Genomic DNA, 20,301 nt, shown 5'->3' on the forward strand with positions numbered 1-20,301 from the left:
CAGCGTTTGAGGCTGAAAATAAAGTAGTGGTCAATGACACATCCACTGCTTCTGCACTTTAGCCCCTTGGCAGAGTGGAGCACTGCCAAAGGAGTTCACCAAGGTGTGGGTTCAATTCCTCTCGATGCAAGAGGGAAGAGGGCTGCAGGAGCCAAACAATGACGGACTTCAGGAGCAGATCATCAGTGAAATTCAAATTAAAAGGTAGTCTCATAGGAAGATTTATTGAAGGTGAAAATACTGTACGGGACACTCTTGGAGGAACGGAATTCCTCCTATTTAATTCTCTTTTACTACTGTGCTCGCTGCCGGGGCACTTGGTACCTAGCCCAATGTCCTTCAAATTATCGTGTGGGACTGCACCTGGAGTTTGGCTGCCGTTCTCTCCCCATGAGAAATGTTTCGTCTCGCAACAATTAATTAGATACTGTGGGCTCTTGGTGTCTCATCCTTGTTGAGCTGATCTGGTGTTTCTGTGAGTCTCAGCCGTGGCCTTTCAAACAACTAAGAATGGCTTCTCTCTGGTCTGCCTTGGGCCTACTAAACTATGGGCAAACTGTTGTTCATTAATATACCAAAACCTTTAAACTTACTACACTCCTAAATTACTCCTAACCTTGCCTCTACTTACCTCAATATAATAGTCTAACTGTATTTGCCATCGGATGTTAAAACAAAAAATATATAATTACTTAAACCTAAAAACAACTCTGGTTCACCTATACTACTAAAACAAATAAAACAAGTCCTGTGTACACATACACATATTAGTAGTTACCCACTAGTTAAGAACACATATGTGTTCAGTGTCTTCGCGCATGTGCGCACCTGCGCAGCGTCCTGCTCCCTAACGTGTGGTGCACAACGTGTAATATAGGTGTAAAATACTTGCGTCGTGAGGTCACCCTACATGTTTCTTTTGGCATTACTGCGTTACTTCTTTAGTTTGTACGTGCGAAATCCCCCCCTCCCCCCCAACACACCACTCCCTTCTGAGTGTTGGATCTGCATATTCACAGTCAGGCATGGATTTGTGGCAACCTTGCATTAAACTGTGTCTCAGATGCAGGTGAAGGCCAATTTACATCCTGCGTGATTTGTAACCAGCTGCCTGAACACATTTTAGGTGTGTTGTCTGCAGGCAATGATGGATTCTATTTAAAAAGGGGAGCCTTTAAGGAAAAGCATGACATAATGTTCGCATGCTATATAGCAAACGACTTCATTAAAAATACATAACAATAGACGTGCAGCTCATTAAGCAGCAGATCAGCAGGAAGAGGGTGCATAAACCTGCTAAAGCAAAGGGATCTTTACCTGTGAAACATGTCCTTGTGTATTTCAGATGTGGCTGCGGCTGCATGTTTGAATGGGGACGTTCATTTAAAGAATCGGTATGTTCATGGCTGGCAAGTTATCCCGAAGGGGGGCTCTCTCTAGGGGAGGGCCCTGGGTGACAGGCAGGGGGTGCGGAGCACATGGGTCGGGGTGCTTGTTTCTAGGGTTTAGAACTTGCAGACACCTGATCTTTAGTGGGGCCCAAGCAGGCCAGAACTGTACAAAGTGGTTTACCTACAGTATTTCGAATTACATTTTTTCGAATGCCATAATGTTGAAAACATTTGGCCGAAAAAAAAAATTCGAATGTCTTTTTTTTTTAATTTTCTTTTAATGTCCCTCCCTAATCTCCCTTTTTTTTAAAAAAAAAACACTTTTTTTACTCACGAAACCAAAAAAATAAACATGTAAATTAAAAAATAAGACATTCGAATTATTTTTTTTTCAGCCAAATGTTTTCGACATTATTGTCATTCGAAAAAATGCATTCAACATATTAACTGGATACGGTATAAAGTGTGTGGAACCTCTCTTTCCTCACTCCCTGCTTCTGTAGTGGTCTGATCATGATGCACTACGTGCGTGGTGTGGTGGGAAAAGTGGAAATACTGACTTCACGCCCCAAAACAGGTGTATTGTATGCTCCCTATCAACAAACACGGCCCCATGTATTTACTTTCCTGCGTTGGCCCCATAGTGCCTTTATTTATTTTTTATTTAGTCGCAATTTTGAAAGCGCTCACGCAGCCCAGGGGCATTGAGGCGCTGTTACAGGAATATGTCTCTTAGTTGCATATTTATAACAAGCTTAATGCCCAGAGGTTTTTAAGCGCGTGCTTCGTGTCGTCTTGTTTCAAGGCGAGCACGTTGCCGCTGAGCTATCCTCCTTTTCATGGATCATTTATATGCGATCATGTTTGTTTTTTCTTAAATGAGCCTGCTCTTTTTTTTTCTAAATTGCTTACTTTTTTACAATAGCCCTCACTCTTAGTTTACATCTGTTTGGTCGTTCCGCTACAAAAGAGCACAAATGATGAAAATATGCATTTGTCCCCTTTTTAGAAGGAAGCAAGCTCCCCATTACCTCTCCTCGTTTTTTTTCTTATACCCCTTAATTGTTCACTCCCCTTTATACCATGCGTTTTACGCTTTTATACATTTGTTTTACTGGTTACCCCCCAAAAGAGCAAAACTGATTACCTTATTTTTTAAAAGGGGGCAAGCTCCCCATTGTCCCCCTTTTTTACTATACCGCGTACCATTCTTATGTTTTGCGTGTTCCCTATACAATAAAGCGAAACAGATGGAAATGAACAGACACAAATGCACCAATGCACACGCATAAAAAATGCAGGTGCACTCATTTAAAGGCATGCCACCTATTAAAAATACATGAACCCTCATAGATGCTTTGCTGCCCCCCCTTCCACTTGCCCCCCCCGGACCCTGCCGGGAAAACCAAAAGTCAACACCCCTTTTGCTGGTCAATATAGCATGTCCACATTGTCACGAACCACCTCACTCCTTCGCAATGGTATCCTTACAGAGCAGGATGAGACTAGGGGCAGCGGAAAAGGTGATCCTGAAAAAACAGGAAATTGGGGTAGAGTGAGATAAAGCAGGAGCCAAATGCTGAAAGGGCACTGCACTGAAAGGACAAAGTGGGGGGAAGACAGCATTCCCCACATCGCATGTCACATTGAGCCCATCCAGGAACATTCAGAAAAGCGGGGCAGGGTAACGGGAACACACATTTAGAAAAGAGGGCAGGAGTGCCGGGCAAAGTAGCAAGAATGGCAAGGTAGGGGGCGCTAGAGCAGGGACCCACCCGAGATTTCCAAGAGCAGTGGAAGAAGGTGGTGCCCCGATGACAGTGCCCGTGGAAAGAAGGGCTGCGGAGCCCAGTTGTAAGCTGTGGCGAACATTTATGGGTCTTTCGGTGGATTGCTTTTTGCACCTTTCATATTTCTTATTCCAGCTTTTGCAACAGGGCATATTTAAATGCTTCTCTGTGTTGTTACCACTCATTTTCTTATCTACAAAACATTCATTTTCTTAAAAAGACTTCCAAAAAAGACTGCATTACATTTGAGCAAATTAGAAAATTAAAAGACAGTGCCCCAAGAATACCGAACACCAGTCTATCCCCAAACTTCCTGCACCCACTTTCTTCCATTTCACCCAATCTCATTTACATTGGAGCACTTTTCGCTTCTCAATTCTCGGTTTTGGCAAAACTCCTGATGATCATGACTCCTGATGTCCTTAGTGGGTTTCCTAGCAGCTCCTCTGTTGTTGAGGATATTGCTGTGCATCCCACAGGTTGGGTTGCCTTTCAAAACAATCTGCATCTGAGGTGGCACTAAACCTTAAACTCAGCGGCCACTGGTGGATTTGAGAGTATTCCTCACTTTTCCAGAGTGCAACTTTGCCAAAAAATGTTTGCCACTTTTTTACCACTTCTCTTTTACCACATAGTAAGTTTGGTTTTCATATACATGGGGGAATGTAATGGGGAGAGGCGGGAGGTCTCCCCATGCTTTTTGTGTGATAAGAACACTTGCATTCTGAGAAAGAAAAGCGAGGAAAACCCCTGGATCCGATAGAGTACTTGTGCAACAGACGCATGGGTCTGTTGTGCACTTTAACATTCCCCCCTCATAGTTCCTTTGACCTATCTCTTGGATTGGAACGGATTTGTTGATTTAAGTTGCACTGCCCTTTAATATACGGGGGGCGTTAAGGGGGCTATAGACCGTGGTCTTTTCGTTGTAGCCCCGGATAGAATCTTAGGAGCTACAACCAAAAGGCCAGCTAGCCCAAGACCCGACAGTTCCAACATTAGCGTAGCCCCGGGTCTTTTCTAGACCTAGCAACACCCCTGTCTGTAGGTGTCCAACCCCATTTCTTCTGGCGTCTTTTTGTGGCTTCTTTCTTAAGACTCTTCTCACTTTGAGGTCAGTGTGAAAGAGGGGCGTGTCCTACGAATCTTGGAAAATAGTGCAATGTGTGATGGATGTATTGATGTATGGGAGTCATAAAGCACAATCGTAGCTGGCAAGCAATGGAGCCCTGAACATGGGTGACACGCCCAGGGGGTTACAAGTAAAGATACGGGGATGGCAGAGGATTTAGGATGGATAGGAGGAGCAGGTGATTGGGGAAGCGGAGGAGGAGGAGAATTAGTGTTCAGTGGAGCGATCAGCGATTGGTGAGAGGACCTTCCTGAAGAAGTGTACGATGGAGGGAAGGATGGGTTGAAACATTGAATGATTATAATCTTTTATATGAACCCTTCTGATTAATGTCAATGGCAAATGTTCCCATTTGGGAATGCATTTTTTCACAGATACGCTCAGGGTACCCACATGTATCTTTCTTTGGTGAGCCATGTCTTTTGTAATTCTCACTTTTAGGTACAAAATGTGGGTTTTGTTTAATATTGCTTCCACTTCTGAGTTCCATTGCATTAACTGCAAGTTCTCTTTATGCATCTGCTGATGAAGGATATAGAATAAGGGCCACCTTGTACAGTTTTATTTTGACTGCCATTTCTGATGCACAAATAGCTTGATCGTCCGAAGGTACGCCGTTGCCCTTCTCTCTAGATCAGTGGTCTTCAAATTGTGGGGGTGGCCCCCCTGGAGGGCCTGAACGTTGTCCAGTGAGGTTCTTCCAAAACGGAGTACGGTGACTGATTTTAGTAGAAAATAAAAGCAGAAATGACATCTAGGGGGCCCAACAACAATATATTTACTCTAGCGGGGTTGGGCTCGGCAACAATATTCCTACTCAAGGAGGTCTTCGCATAAAAAGTTTGAATACCACTGCTCTATATTAAACTCTAGCAATGTTTCTGACAATATGCACAACTACCTGGCATTGTGCTTAACTCAATTTTCATTTCTGGCATGCAGGGTTCCTTCGCGTGCAGTACTAAGGATGCCAAATGCCCTTCTGTCGAAGGTCAGGAATACTTTAAGTAAAAACCAAGTGAGAGGGTGGCACAGATCTTTCCTATCGGCTTTATCTGAAATTTGGCATTATGTTGTTTATTTTATTTATTTATTTTGACATTTGTATAGTGCACCGAACCCGTAGGCATCTAGCCGCTTTTTGCTTTGGATGGCAGGTTACAACAGTTGCTTACATCGTAGGATACAAACTTTAGTTCCAGTGGTGGCATGTTACTGGAGGATACCGACATAGGATGCAGACTTGGTTACAGTGGTTACATTATACACTTAGGGTACATCAGATTAAAATGCGCCGGAGGGGCACTATATCGATACAGTTAGGTTTGGACGTATTTGTTACCGGGGTTAAGATAGTGGAAGGGCTGAGGTGCTCCTTGCCATAAAATAAATCCCTTTCTAATGTCAATGTACTGGAAAGTCTTTCATACTCTCGTGTATAAGAGCCTCATTTCTGACTGGTGTCTAAGCTAATTGGTTCATTACAGAGACAGAAGTTGCGACTTTTCAACGAGCAATGGAGACTTTGCGTACAGCACAGTCTTACACCTCGAGTGCCAAATTGTCTATTAATTCCAAGACCAGATTCTTTTTTTTCTCATCTTTAAACACAGTTTTTAAAGCTTCCCTACATCTGTCTTGTGGTTGTACTCATGTATTAGATTTCTTTGACTCAGCTGTGTTTTCCAGTGGCAGGGTACATGGAGTCGATTCGGGACAGGTGGCAGTAGGGGGAACCGGAGAGGGAGGTGCTATTGTGGGAGGTTGGAGAGGCGGAGTTAGAGTCCAAGGCACGAGTGTATTGTTGTGTTCACCACGCACACAGGAACACATTGTAAAGGCAACCTGCTGTTACGTCATCTCGCTTCTCCTATGTCTGTTCAAAATAAATATGACTGCTTAATTTGTTAGAAAATAAGTGCCAGGGCCCAAATATGTTCTAGCACACCCGTGACAAAACAGTGCCGACCGTGCCCCACCCACTGTTGACGCCACACACAGCTGCTGCATACTGCGAAAAGGTTTGATCTGCAACTCCCATGAGTTCATTAAGAGTTATTGATGCACTGTGCGATTTACAAATATCAATCCACGTAACATATTTGTTGTGTCTTTAAATATAATACATGTTTAAGGGTTTCTTTGAAACACATCATCTTTAACATTATGGTCTGATCCTATCGGTGGCAGACAGAACGTGTTAACCATTTATACACAGAATACATGAGCTAAGGTGCTTTCTTCCTATGGTAAATTGATGGACAAATGCGGGAAACATCATTACTACACTGAGGAACTTGGCTGTCAAACACTGCAGCAAGATTTTCCTGTAGAGGTGGCCACTCATGACAGGCACTCCTTTTAGATATGGGCCTTTTCACTGACCTTACCCCTGTGTTGGGGCTGCTGGCTGGTGACTGGCCCGTTGCTGTCAACCCACCCTGCCAGTTATTACAGTACAAAACTTGCAGTGATGTCATGTAGGCTGAGTGGAGCAGTGCACGGGCATGGCCAGCGTCAGTGCCTAGCATTGTCAGCTTCCACCACATTGTTTATTTTTATTTTTTACATTTTTAAAGCCCCTAAACCCAAGGGCATCAGGGCGCTGTGCAGACCAGTTACATTCAGTGCTTAGAGATACATATGTGGGGGGGGGGGTGGAGATAGGGCAAGGTTCCGTTGAAAAGCCAGGTTTTCAGGGCTTTGCAGAAGGCTCCGTAGGATTCTTGTGCTGGGAGGCCTACTGGTTATTCGTGAACATGGATAAATATCCTGCCCTGCCAAACTGCGTCATCAGGTGCATGAATAACAAAGAGCCGGACCAGTATGCAGAGGCCACGGCCAGTGCACTCTATGGTTGATTGTTATATTACTAGGATTGACATACAGTTAAAATAATAAAGTTGCCAAAATACTGCAGCATACTCAAACTGGGATCAGAAATAATTGCCAGGGCTCAGACAAGCCCCTCAACCCCCACAAATGAAGCACTGCTAAATATATTTAGGTTTCTACAGGGGTGTTGGTCCTGAGAGCCATAACAGCAGTTTAAATTCATTTCAGGACATTTTTGTTTTGTAACCAGCAGGACGCCATTTCATATGATGAAAAAAATAAAAAATGGACTTAAAGCTTGTCTCTCCAAAAATAATTAAAAAACAGAGATTCCTTTTCTGTCAAAGCATGAATTAACATAACTTATTTTCCCCCTTAAAGAATGTTTCCCCATTTCTATGTTCCCATTATAACACGTTCTCTTTTGTACACCCTAGTCCCATTCCCAACATCCTGCCTATTGTTGTGCTGTCCGTGAACTTAAGGAAGTCAGTTGAAATGTTTTCTGTGTCATATCCATGTCCCTCCCCCCCTGGAGGCCAGTGCCAGGTCCTTCTTGTCTACCAAAGAGGGAAAGAAAAGAAAGACTTCCTTCAACCAACAAAGGAGACTGTAGAAATATTGATTTTAACTGCTGTGTACATAGTTCAAACATATTTCAAACGTCAATGGAGACAGAAGAAATACTTATTTCAACTGTTCTGGGTTGTGTGGTGCAGGCATGTTTTTTTTATATAATCATCCACATTTTGTTTGTATTGTGGCTCTTTTGTACCATTATGTACCATTTTTTGAAGAAATGTAGAATTTTGTGTAGACTTTTGTATCAATGTTTGGATTCATGTACTTTCACAGAACACTGGCAAAACCATACATTTTCCAATTCCTGCACTCAAAGTCAAGAATGAATCTCTCTGAATTGACTGTACACTCTGAAAAAATGGGCACAGACATCGGCAAGGAAATGGTCTCTCTATACATAGATCATAAACTGAGGTGTTGAAAAGTGAAATAATGCAGTATAGATGGAGATAACGTTCACCCAGTATGTAGGGCAATCTTCGGAAATATGGGAATTCTCAGTACTCATTGGGCCTCATTACACGGACGGTGGTAAGGGTTAATGGTCACCGTTAATGGTACCGGTGACCGTTAACCCTTACCGCCTTACTACGAGGTCCCTTTGCGGGTTGGAGAATTTAACGCCTGCTTTTTGCAGGCGTTAAAAACCAACCCGCAAAGGGAGCAGGGAGCTAATTACGGTACCGCAATTTGCGGTGCCGTAATTAGCACCTTCCCCATTCCCATTATACCCTATGGGGCAAAAATGGGATTGGGGAAGGGCAATGGGGGAAGGGGGAATTACTGCCCCACCAACCTTGGAATAGGGCAGTAATTCCCCTTTCCACCAAGGCGGTGCCGGTATTTTACTGGCATGGACCAACAGCCGTCCGTGTAATGAGGCCCTGAATCATTAAAAATTAGCCCTGGGGTGGGGGAGCCAGCCAATCAGGTTGCTCAGACCACGGACTGCGTGCCGATCAGCCTGATGGCTTGCCCCGCCTTGCATCTTCCCCCACCCTCCCATCCCTCCCTCTCGGGTCTCCAGTCCCCTCCCCCTTCCGCACCACTTACCTAATTGATGCAGCGTTCCCCCCACTACTGCCGCTACGTGTCCCAGATCTCTGCCATTGAAATGGAAGAGGGGCTCCGCATCCCATCCATTGAAACAAAATACATTGCTGTTCCAGATTTAAAACCCGGGGTGCTAATAGCAATAAACTTTGCTTCGCTCAGGACTATAATTTGGGACCATGGTCCACTGACACCCTTAGAACTCCCAGAACAGGTGCTTATTGCTATAACACATACATCGCTGAATACATGTAATAAAACGAACATCTCATATATTGCTATTTAGGGGGGAAAACAATATCTTCCCAACATGCAATGTGCCGTGAAGATACACTATCTTCATACTAAAAAATGTATCAAGTTAAAAGCAAGGGTCTGAAACACGTTGCGCTCCGGGCGTTTTGGACTACAACTTCCCTGATCCCTCACCATCAACTATGCTGGCTTGGACTGATGGAAGCTGTAGTTCAAAACATCCAGAGAGGCAAAGGTTGCAGACCTCTGACACGGTATCAAAATTGGGACTTAGAATGAGTTGACAGATGGTCCTCTTTACTGTCTTTGTAGACTTTATGGGCCTGATTTACAAAAGTGCTTTCCAATGGCGCAATCCCATTGAAAAACGCTTTGAACATCAGGCCCTGTATCTACTGATAATTGATATTTAGTCCAACATTCATTTCGAAAATATAATTTGATTTTGTTTGCTTATAATATGAATGCATGAAAAGTAAAAAGGCCAAGAATAAACATTATATGACAGATAGGGCCTCATTACACGGAAGGCGGTAAGGGTTAACGGTCACCGGTAAGGGTACCGGTGACCGTTAACCCTTACCGCCTTACTACGAGGTCCCTTTGCGGGACTCGACCCTAACACCTGGTGTAGACCAGCCGTTAAAGTTGGGTCCTGCAAAGGGATCTTGGTGCTAATTACGGTACCGCAATTTGCGGTACCGTAATTAGCTCCTTCCCCATTCCCATTATGCCCTATGGGGCGAAAATGGGAATGGGGAAGGGCCATGGAGAAAGGGGGAATTACCGCCCCGCCAACCTTGGAATGGGGTGGTAATTCCCCTTTTCTCCATGGTGGTACCGGTATGGTACCGGCGGCAACCAGGGTGCTAATAGCACCATGGTTTACTGCCTTCCGTGTAATGAGGCCCATAGGCATATTTCAGAAGAGAGCGTGTTTTACATAGTAAACATACAGTGCCGGATTACCAATCAGGCCATGTAGGCACTGGACTATGAGTCCCACTCTTTTTAGGGTTCGCAACAACGGATTAAAATAAAGCAGTGCAGAAAATTAAAAACGATTAAGAGGTAATTTGCAAGTCAGGGCTACATTTTCACTTCCTAGGGGCCTCCAATAGGTTTAGTCCGGTACTGTAAACATATATCGCAGTATGGATTACCCTATTTTTGACCAACACATGCAGGGGTCAGTAAAGACCGTCTGCACTACAAAGTGATATATATATTTGAAAGACTGACCCTGTCTACATTGATTTAATGTAATATGTTGTGCGCTCTCAGCATTCATCAAGTGAGCAAAACAACCCCTCAGCGCAAAAAACGGTCTCAAGAGCCGAGCTGCATCTTCAAGGTGACCCTTGACCATTCCCGCCTTGTATTTCAGCGAAAAGAATTGACATCAAGAGGATGTATCGATCCAATGAAAACGGCAAGTTTTTATCATTCAAGGAAGTCCTTTCAATAGTGGATTGATAATATTAGACAAAGAGCAGCAGGGAAAGTGTCCCAGGTCAGTACTCAATAGCATCATTTTGATGATAAGCAAGGTTGAAAAGTATTTGGAAAAATACATTTTGGAATAACATTTTTTTTTAAACAAGTCGATGTCGACGATCTAGGCAATGTTGACCTGATGGTCTGCCAATCCTATTTCAATCAAATTATAAGTGTAATTAGGTATTATTCGGAATCGGTTGTGAAAACATGGATTGCATGGAATTGATTGAATAATCAACTTCAAAGATGAAGAAATAATTAGTGTATATGTTCAAAGACTTGAGCATTTTAGGAACACACAGTTTGCCCCATCATGTATCTTGTAACTCTGTATTTTAATATGCATGGTATTATGTAATTTTAGCATGCATTCTGTATTTTGTAATCTTATTTTAATGAATGTCAATGAATTTCTATGTTTTGTTAAAGGTTACTTGTTAACCAAATAACAATAAAACAATAAAAAAAAACATCTTTATGGACGGTTCACTGACCTCCTGTGTTCCCTGTAGCGTGTATGGAGACATGATGGCTGTTGCACATTTGAAGCAAAATGAAACATTTCAAAAGCATATGATGCTCATAGACATGGGGTCAGGCATGGTTAAATAGGAGCACGTTGGTGGCGTGTGGCTGCAACGCTACAGCAATGCTAAATCTTCGCTTTTGCAGGAGTGTTGCAGCCAGGAGACTTCAGTTTCTGCTGATGCAACCACACCAGGAAGAAAGATTTGCTTTGCCCGCCATTTTATGGAATATTGTTTCCGCTGCCCGTTCATCTGTTTAAGCTGAGCCCAGCGTTCACGGGTGATCATGTGTGAGCGGACGCCACATAGGTGGAATCTTTCCGGCAACCAACGCATTTCACCTTCGTACGTAACGTAAACTACATGCAAACTGTTGTTCGCTTAAGCAAGTATCCTGTAACAGCGCCACGATGCCCACGGGTTGATGTGAGCTTTATAAATGCAAATAAATAAATAAATAAACAGGGGTTTGTGATTTTTGTTTTCTTTTCTGACTGACAATCAATAGCTACCCGGTTCTCAGCTTGGCCACTTGGATTCACATAAACTGGAATTTAAAACTGTAATGTGAGGCTTCCAGGTACTGTAAACCAAATAATTTAAGAAATTGACATTTGGGGGGGTTAGTAAATACAGAATTGGCTCAGCATTTAATAACATTGGACAACTACTATCCAAGGCTACTAACTACTGACAGAGTGAGTACATATTTAACAAAAGTGGGTTATCCTCAATAGGATGGCACCCCATCTTCAAAGCACTGCAGCAACAGAAGTTATTATTAAACAATGTAATGGTACTCAATTTGTTTGATCTTGGAAGGATGAAGGCCTGAATGAGTCCTGCCGGGAGTGCAATTTTACAGATTGCTGGCTGGTTACTTGGAGGAGGACATCGCTTAAAGCACTGAGCTATCCTCCGGGCTAGCAGTATAGCCGTAATTGATTGTTGCTCATGAGATTAATTGATTAATTAATCCTTTACAACGCGCTTAATACCGGTGAGCAGTCTCTACACGCGGGACAGGCACAGAATGGTCACCTCTTGTGTAAAGCGGTTGCTGGCAACATGTTTACTATACTGTACGCTCTCTCAATGAACATGTTCAAATGGACTCTTCCGGGCGTCAGATGGCGATGGTGCAAAGCCTTTCCTCTATTCGCATACACCACTCTGTTCATATACACACGCTCTATTCATATACACCACTCTATTAATATACACACATTCTATTCATATACACACACTCTATTCCTACATACCACTCTATTCGTATACACCACTCTATTCATATACACATATTCTATTCATATACACACACTCTATTCATATACACCACTCTATTCATACACACATACTCTTTTCATATACACCATTCGATTCACATACACATTCTATTCATATATGCACATTATATTCATATACACCACTCCATTCATATACACACACTCTATTCATATACACACACTCTATTCATATACACCACTCTATTCATATACGCACACATGGCCTCATTACGACCCTGGCGTTAAGGGTTTAACGGCGCCGTAAAAGGTGTCGGCACCGTTAAACCCTTAACGCCTGATTACGAGGTGCCTTTGAGGGACCCGACCTTAACGGCTAGTTTTTCCAGCCGTTAAAGTAGGGACCCGCAAGGAGACTTTGGTGCTAATAACGGTACCGCAATTTGCGGTACCGTTATTAGCGCCTTCCCCAGTCCCATTGAGCCCTATGGGGCAAAAATGGGAATGGGGAAGGGCCATGGCAGCATGGGAAATTACCACCCCACCAACCTCGGAATGGGGTGGTAATTCCCCATTCCGCCATGGCGGACACCGGCATGGACCATGGTGCTAATAGCACCATGGTCCTCCGCCTGGGTCGTAATGAGGCCCACACTCTTTTCATATACACCACTCTATTCACATACACACCCTATTCATATATGCACATTCTATTCATATACAATTCTCTATTCATATACACAAACTCTATTCATATACGCCACTCTATTTATATACACACACTCTATTCATATACGCCACTCTATTTATATACACAAACTCTATTCATATACACACATTCTATTCATATACACAGGGCCTCATTACGACCCTGGTGCTCCCATAATGAAGGGTGCCGTTACGGGGCCGGCACCCTTCTTTACAGGAGCGCCTATTATGAGGTTCCCTTTGCGGGACCTGGAACAGACGTCTGGTAAAACCAGACGTCCTTTCCGGGTCCCGCGAAGGGAAGAGGGAGCTAATAACGGGCCATTTGTAATGTGCCGTTATTACAAATGGGAATGGGGATGGGTTCCTGCAAGGAGGAGTTACCGGGTCCTCCAATGTCAGAATGACCCGGTAATTCCTCATTGCAGGAACCCGGTATTCAAGCCCGGTATGGAGGCAGCCATGGCGCTAATAGCACCATGGCTACCTCCATACTTGTAATGAGGCCCACACACTCTAATCATATACACCACTCTATTCATATACACACACACTCTTTTCATATACACCACTGTATTCACATACACACTCTATTCATTTATGCACATTCTATTCATATACACCACTCTATTCATATACACCACTCTAGTCATATACACACATTGGGGGTCATTACGACCCTGGCATTAAGGGTTTAACGGCGCCGTAAAAGGTGTCGGCGCCGTTAAACCCTTAACGCCTGATTATGAGGTCCCTTTGCGGCTCACGACCTTAACGGCTGGTCTGGACCAGCTGTTAAAGTAGGGACCCGCAAAGGGACTTCCGAGGTAATTACGGCACCGCAATTTGCGGTACCATAATTACCGCCTTCCCTAGTCCCATTGAGCCCTATGGGGCAAATATGGGAATGGGGAAGGACCAATGGTAAATGGGGAATTACTGCCCCGCCAACCTTGGAATGTGGCGGTATTTCCCCATTTACCATTGGCGGACTCGTTACAATACCGGCCGCAACCATGGTGCTAACAGCGCCATTGGTTACCGCCGGTGTTGTAATGAGGGCCATTCTATTCATATACACACACACTCTATTCATATACATGACTCTATTCAAATACACACACTCTATTCATATACACACACATGCTAATCATATACACACACTCTATTCATATACACTACTCTATTCATATACACACACTCCATTCATACATACACACTGAGGGCCTGATTCAGCGGTCCGTGTAAAAACAGAAATGGGTTGTTCCAAGCCGGATCAACACATTTCTTAAATGTACCATATTCTAACAGGAAAAGAATGTGGTGCAGGGACATGAAAGCCTCGGCTTTTGTATGACCCTGTCATGTCAATAAAATGAGTTGAAATACGACACCTCTGAGGTGCACACACAGACACACACAGACACTCACACAGACATACATGCATATGCACACACAGTCAAACACACACACACACAGACACACGCACACACCTGCATGCATATGCACACACAGTCAAACACACACACACACAGAGACCCACACATGCACACACACACGCACACACACACACAGACCCACACACACTCACTGCATGAAAACGATGGTTTACACATTTTTTGGAATTTGTAAACCATAGCAAAACCATAGATTTACAACTGTTTCACATGATGTTGCAAACTCTTTGTAAACTTGATGTTTACTTGATGTTTACACACATTTTCGATGAGTGAACATTGTGTTTACTAAATGTTAACATGGATGCAAACAATAAGCATACCTTATTTTTACAATATTTTGCATATTCGTAAACCATAGTAAAGGTAAGGTTTAAGATTCTTTCCAAGGTTTGTAAACCACAAAAACACGATTTACAACACTTTAGTACAATGTGGAAAATGTTTGGCAAACTCAATATTTCTATTTCCACAGAAGTTGAGTGAACATTTTCCTGAAGACTTTTGCACACAACTGTGCTTTGTAAGGGGTTATTTATAATGCGCTTAATACCCAGCTTCCAAGGCGAGCAGGTTGCCCCTGAGCTATCCTCCCAAGACTCTTTGCTGCAAGTATTGGGCTTGTTTCAGCACGTGTTCCTGCATCCGATTGGCGGATGACTTCTTGAAACATCCATTTGGCGGTGAGCCGGCAGGCGAAGCCAGTCGCGTGTAAAGGATCCTGGAGAAAGTATTGCTTCCCTATATGGGCCTGTCTGGGCCTGGAGGGGATCTGCCCTGGACCCATTCTCTGCCATCAGCTGGAGTTGACTGCCTCGCTACTATCCTGGCAATGTTGTCACACTTGGCTGGTAAGACTCAAATTCTCCTTTCTCTCCTCCTCATTGTTCCTTAGTACCCCTCTCCTCCTGTCTCCTTCATTTGCGTACTCTCCTTGATGCGCATTGCTGCCTGCAGCCCACCGCAGCATCTGCCTCGGATTACCCTTGCCCATGTCCATTTCTCCCTCACTATGCCAGTGATGGCTGGCGCTACCGCGCGCCTTCGGTTGAGCCCCTGCCGGCTGGCGACCTCCGGCTATCCGCTCCGCCACCCTCTGCAGCCGCTTTGGACCCAGTCACCGGCCCACCTTGTGGTCCCCAGCATTCCCCCCGCACCAGTCTGCCCAGCTCTTGGTGAGGCCTTGCGTGTTTTCATTCCTACCTACTGTGCCCTTGCCAGTCTGTACATTATGGTTTCCTCAGCACCCTCAGGCGTTGTTTGCCAATATGTTGATTACTTATTGCTTGCTGCCTGTCAGTTACAGATCTGTCTTTTCCAGTCCGAGCTGTGCTTCTCCTTAGCCTTCTTCAACTCTGGCCTGGTGTCCAGTCATTTGGTCGACTGAAAACTGGTCGAATGACATTTGGTCGACGCAATTTGGTCGAAAACCAAATGGTCGAATTTTTTTTAAAATTATGGGCCTCATTACGACCCAGGCGGTAAGGGGTTAACGGCAGCGTTAACAGCGCCGACCCTTACCGCCTGAGTACGAGGTCCCTTAGCGCCATGGCGCTTTTAACACCTGCTTTTAGCAGGTGTTAAAATCCATGGCGCTAAGGGACCATGGAGTTAATTACGCCACCGTAATTTACGGTGGCGTAATTAACGCCTTCCCTCTCCCATTATGCCCTATGGGGCAAAAATGGGAATGGGGAAGGGTAAATGGGGATTGGGGACTTACCGCCCCGCCAAGGTCGGAATGGGGCGGTAAGTCCGCCAACCACCATGGCGTAAACGTAGTTTACGCCATGGTGGTAAAGTCACGGCCCAGGCGGTAACTTACCGCCTGGGTCGTAATGAGGCCCTATATATTTATTTTTTGGGTTTTCGTTTTTAAAAAAAAGGGTTTTTTAGAAAGACAAGGGGGTCGGGGGGGGACCCCCCAAATTTCTTTTCAAAAAGGCGTGAAAATAAAAAAAATAAAAAATTCAACCATTTGGTTTTCGACCAAATTGGTTCGACCATTTGTCCAGTCGACCAATTTTTTTCGACCAAATGACTGGTAACCTCTGGCCTAATCTTCCCTGTGCTATGTGTTGCATTATCTTCCCTGCTACCTTTTGACCTAACTTTTCTCTCGGATATACCTTGTCTTTGGTATTTCCTCTTTCATGCTTCCACTCCCCCTTTACTTGCTCCTTCGCCGCCTCCATCCAATCAACTGCTTCCTGCCTCCCACAGCCTCTTAGCTGTTCTTTCCCAGCCCTGCGCTTTTTTCCCTTTAGCCACCCCTGTATCTCTGTGCTCACTCCTCTCATCCTTGCTCTGTGTTACACATGTCCATCATTAACACTGGATTGTCGCTGTTTGGCATTCCACTTACCTGCAATCACTGTTTGACTTTGAAACCTTGCAGTGCCTTGCATCTCACCTACCTGCAACCACTGAATGACTTGAACCTTGCTGTGCCTTGCACTTCACCTACATGCAACCTCTTAATGACTTGAACCTTGCTGTGCCCTACATTTCACCTACCTGCAACCTCTGAGTGACTTGTAACCTTATACCTGATGAAGCTCCTCTCTCCACGTGGAGCAGCTTTTCCAGCCTTTATGCAGCCATACCTGCCTCCTCATATCTGCATCTCTGCTTGCCTGATGTAGCCCCTCCTGAGACATGGCTTTTCCATCCTGCATGCATTCCCTGAATATCATAATTGGAGTCTATTTTTTTCCAACAATGCTGCTTACCTACTTGTACTTGCACTTTTGTTCAACTTGTCTTGCATTTGTACCTTTCGCATCTCTGCCCCTCCTTCACTTCCCTTCCTTCCCCTCTCCAACTTCATGTCTCAGCACTTGCATGATCCAAATCACCTCCTAGCCTAGTAGGAACATTTTTTTTGTTGTTTTTCAACCCTTCCTCCGCTTCCTGCACTTCCGTCCTCCCCCTCTCCCCTGCTCCCTTTCTATAGCACTTGCATGTTCCAAATTGTTCCTCTTCCCATCCCTCCACCCTGTCTTGACGCGTCTTGAAACACAATTTCTGCTGTGTAGTTGTGCATTACAAATAACCAATAAACAAACTATTTTTTGCAGAATTATATCAACCTTCCAAATAATGTTATGTTTGATGTTTTTGAATGTTTTAAACAATTACATTTGTATTATCTTTCAAGTTTGCCAGAGGTCTGAAAATAAAAAAAAAACAAAGTGCATCTGGCTGGTTGAAGTCATAGTGGTTGCATGGACTGCATTGATGACGGGTTCGTATGTGCAGAGGCTACTTATATGGATGAGCATTTTGGTATTGCCTGAGTAGGATGTCGGGAATGGGGAAGAGAGCAGAGTGTAAAGAGAGAGTGGGAAGGGAATTGGTTCAGTATATATTTGCTATGCAAGTGTGCAATTTCCTTTTTTGTTTTTCATCGGTACAATGTTCATTCATGGCCTGTTTTTTTGCTGCATTTTTTGCTGCACATTTTAAGCTGCAAGAAATCAGCAAAGAATATAGAGGGGGTAAGGGCATATAAACGGTGGGGTGGGGTATCAGGAATAAATAATAGGGACGGGGTGGTTTGGGGGGACCAAAACCAAAATGATTTTGATTATTTTATTCAACAACACATTTTTAGCAAACAAAGCTGCGGAAAAAAACTGGGGATGAATGAACATAGAACCTTTTTCATCACTTGGATAGATTCTCTTTGTTGAAATAACTTCTATAAAGAAACCTGTAAACTGAGTTGGTGATAGTGTCACCTATATGTGAAGTTTACAGAAAGGATACCTTTGTAGTTCTCGCTGCAATTAGGGTTCCTTGGATACCGGTGGGCAGTTAGAATGTTCTGCCCAATAATCATAGCAGTGGCATGTTAGTGTCAGCTTTCCATACGTCCTAATATACTTATATAGGTAATTAATGTTTAAGTAAGAGTGCCATACTTCATGAATCAGGATGGTGCTTGGCTCCTGCTGAGCTACAGAGCATAAATAGTAAACACATGGGTCAGAAGTTCTAATCCCCCCTCCTGCCCTTCCTAAGCACAACATTCAACAATTGTGTCTCCGGGGCATGCAAATCAGTTCTTCTGACACGTGTTTTCTACCTACAGAGTTAGGCAATGGGTTCTTTAAGCTCCACTTGGATCCAAAACTGGCACCATTATCCACAAAGTTAGGGCCAGGGGAGGGGAGCAGGTTTGACAGAAATACAGGGTGCCACATAAATAATTTAATTAGGGGTAAGTTGACAGAAGCGCAGTGTAAATTATAATTATAAAAGGGGTTGGTCACCCTAAGATACCTAGGGCTATCCAGATGTGGACCCCTTGCTCACTGTGCACAGAGAGGCACAGCTCCACCTCACTGATGAATCCTCTCTAGGCCGAAACACGTGTCTGGGGTTGCTGTTGGTACTCTTGTTCAAAGGAGGATTGCCTTAGCATTTCGGTGCTGGACTGCTCAAGTGGGCGAGACAAAGACTGATATGCAAATGGGTATTCCTCCTTTGTGAAAGGTACAGTGAGGTAAAACGTGGCTGCAGACTCTGAGTGGGCACAATCCCACAGAACAGGTTATCATGCTTTGTTCTTTCTTGCAGAGGGGCGCCCTGACCTCTTTTTAAATTATAATAATAATAATTCTTTTTTTATATATCAATTTGATCTAAAGCGCTTTACATAGGACATATTTACATATATTACTATTATTACCCAATTGAAATTATATCTCATTGCAGGCAGGTATCTAGATGTTTATGTGTAGTGGAATGTTGGTATACAGTGTACCAAGTCTATAGTTGCAAGCATCACAGGCCTAGTAAACATCAGGGTTAGTGTCAACCATGAAGCCAAGTTCAGTTCATATGGTCCCCAGTGTCTGTAAACACACTAGCTGCTGCTCTGGTCTCCAATGCAGCATGTCCTTTTGCCAAATCACACACATTTATAGACACACACTCAAGCAGCATGCCCAAACTCTGTATGTAGAACCACCTATGGAATGACCGCCAACCCCAACACAGCCACCTACTCTCCCACACACACCAAACCCTGTCCCATGTGCCCTTGAACCTTCGCAACCACCTTCATGCAAAACCTGTTTGACTCGTTCAGGCCCAACGCACTAGCTATGCTGCTTGTCTCATTCTCCCCCACACAATCCAACCCTGTGCAGCATATGCATCCTCTGCAAAGTGTGATGGAACTGCCATGTGCTGCACAAAAACAAACCAGCACATCCACCAAACCATTCAAGTAGGGAAATTCATTATCCATTTAAAAAGTCATACTAGCCAACCCAAAAATCCGTTCTGCTCAAACCACCCATTTAATCATCAATTCATCCATATATAAGTACTAACACATATAAAAAAAAAGCCAGACCTATAGGCTTTGCCAATGCTTGCTATGACATGTGTTTAGTGGTAAAATGAAATAAATGCAGTGGAATATGATAGGAACGGTACATCACATATGAATGTTCAGCCTTCCTGTTGTTCCACCCTCATGCAGTCCTTAATCTGCTGACTTCATTTTGTACCTTTATATTGCAAGCTGCTTAGCAGTGGCTCCGTGGACAGAAACTGTGCTGTCGAAAATGTGTCTTTATGTCAGAAAGATTGTATATATTTTAATAAAATTAACACATGAATGAATCTACAACCAAAACCTATAAAGAAAGTAATTTGCTGATAAGCCTTTTGCTAGAAGTTGCATCAAGTGTTGCTTATAATGGAAGAATCTAAACGGCATTAAGCCTCTTTTAGTTGCAATAGAAACTCTGCTGCCGTCCTCGCTACAGTGCGTGTGGCCATATACCTGCAGGAGCATGGTTTCACAGAC

The sequence above is a fragment of the Ambystoma mexicanum genome, chromosome 14, assembly GCF_040938575.1.
Source record: "Ambystoma mexicanum isolate Mex_15411 chromosome 14, UKY_AmexF1_1, whole genome shotgun sequence".
NCBI lineage: Eukaryota > Metazoa > Chordata > Amphibia > Caudata > Ambystomatidae > Ambystoma > Ambystoma mexicanum.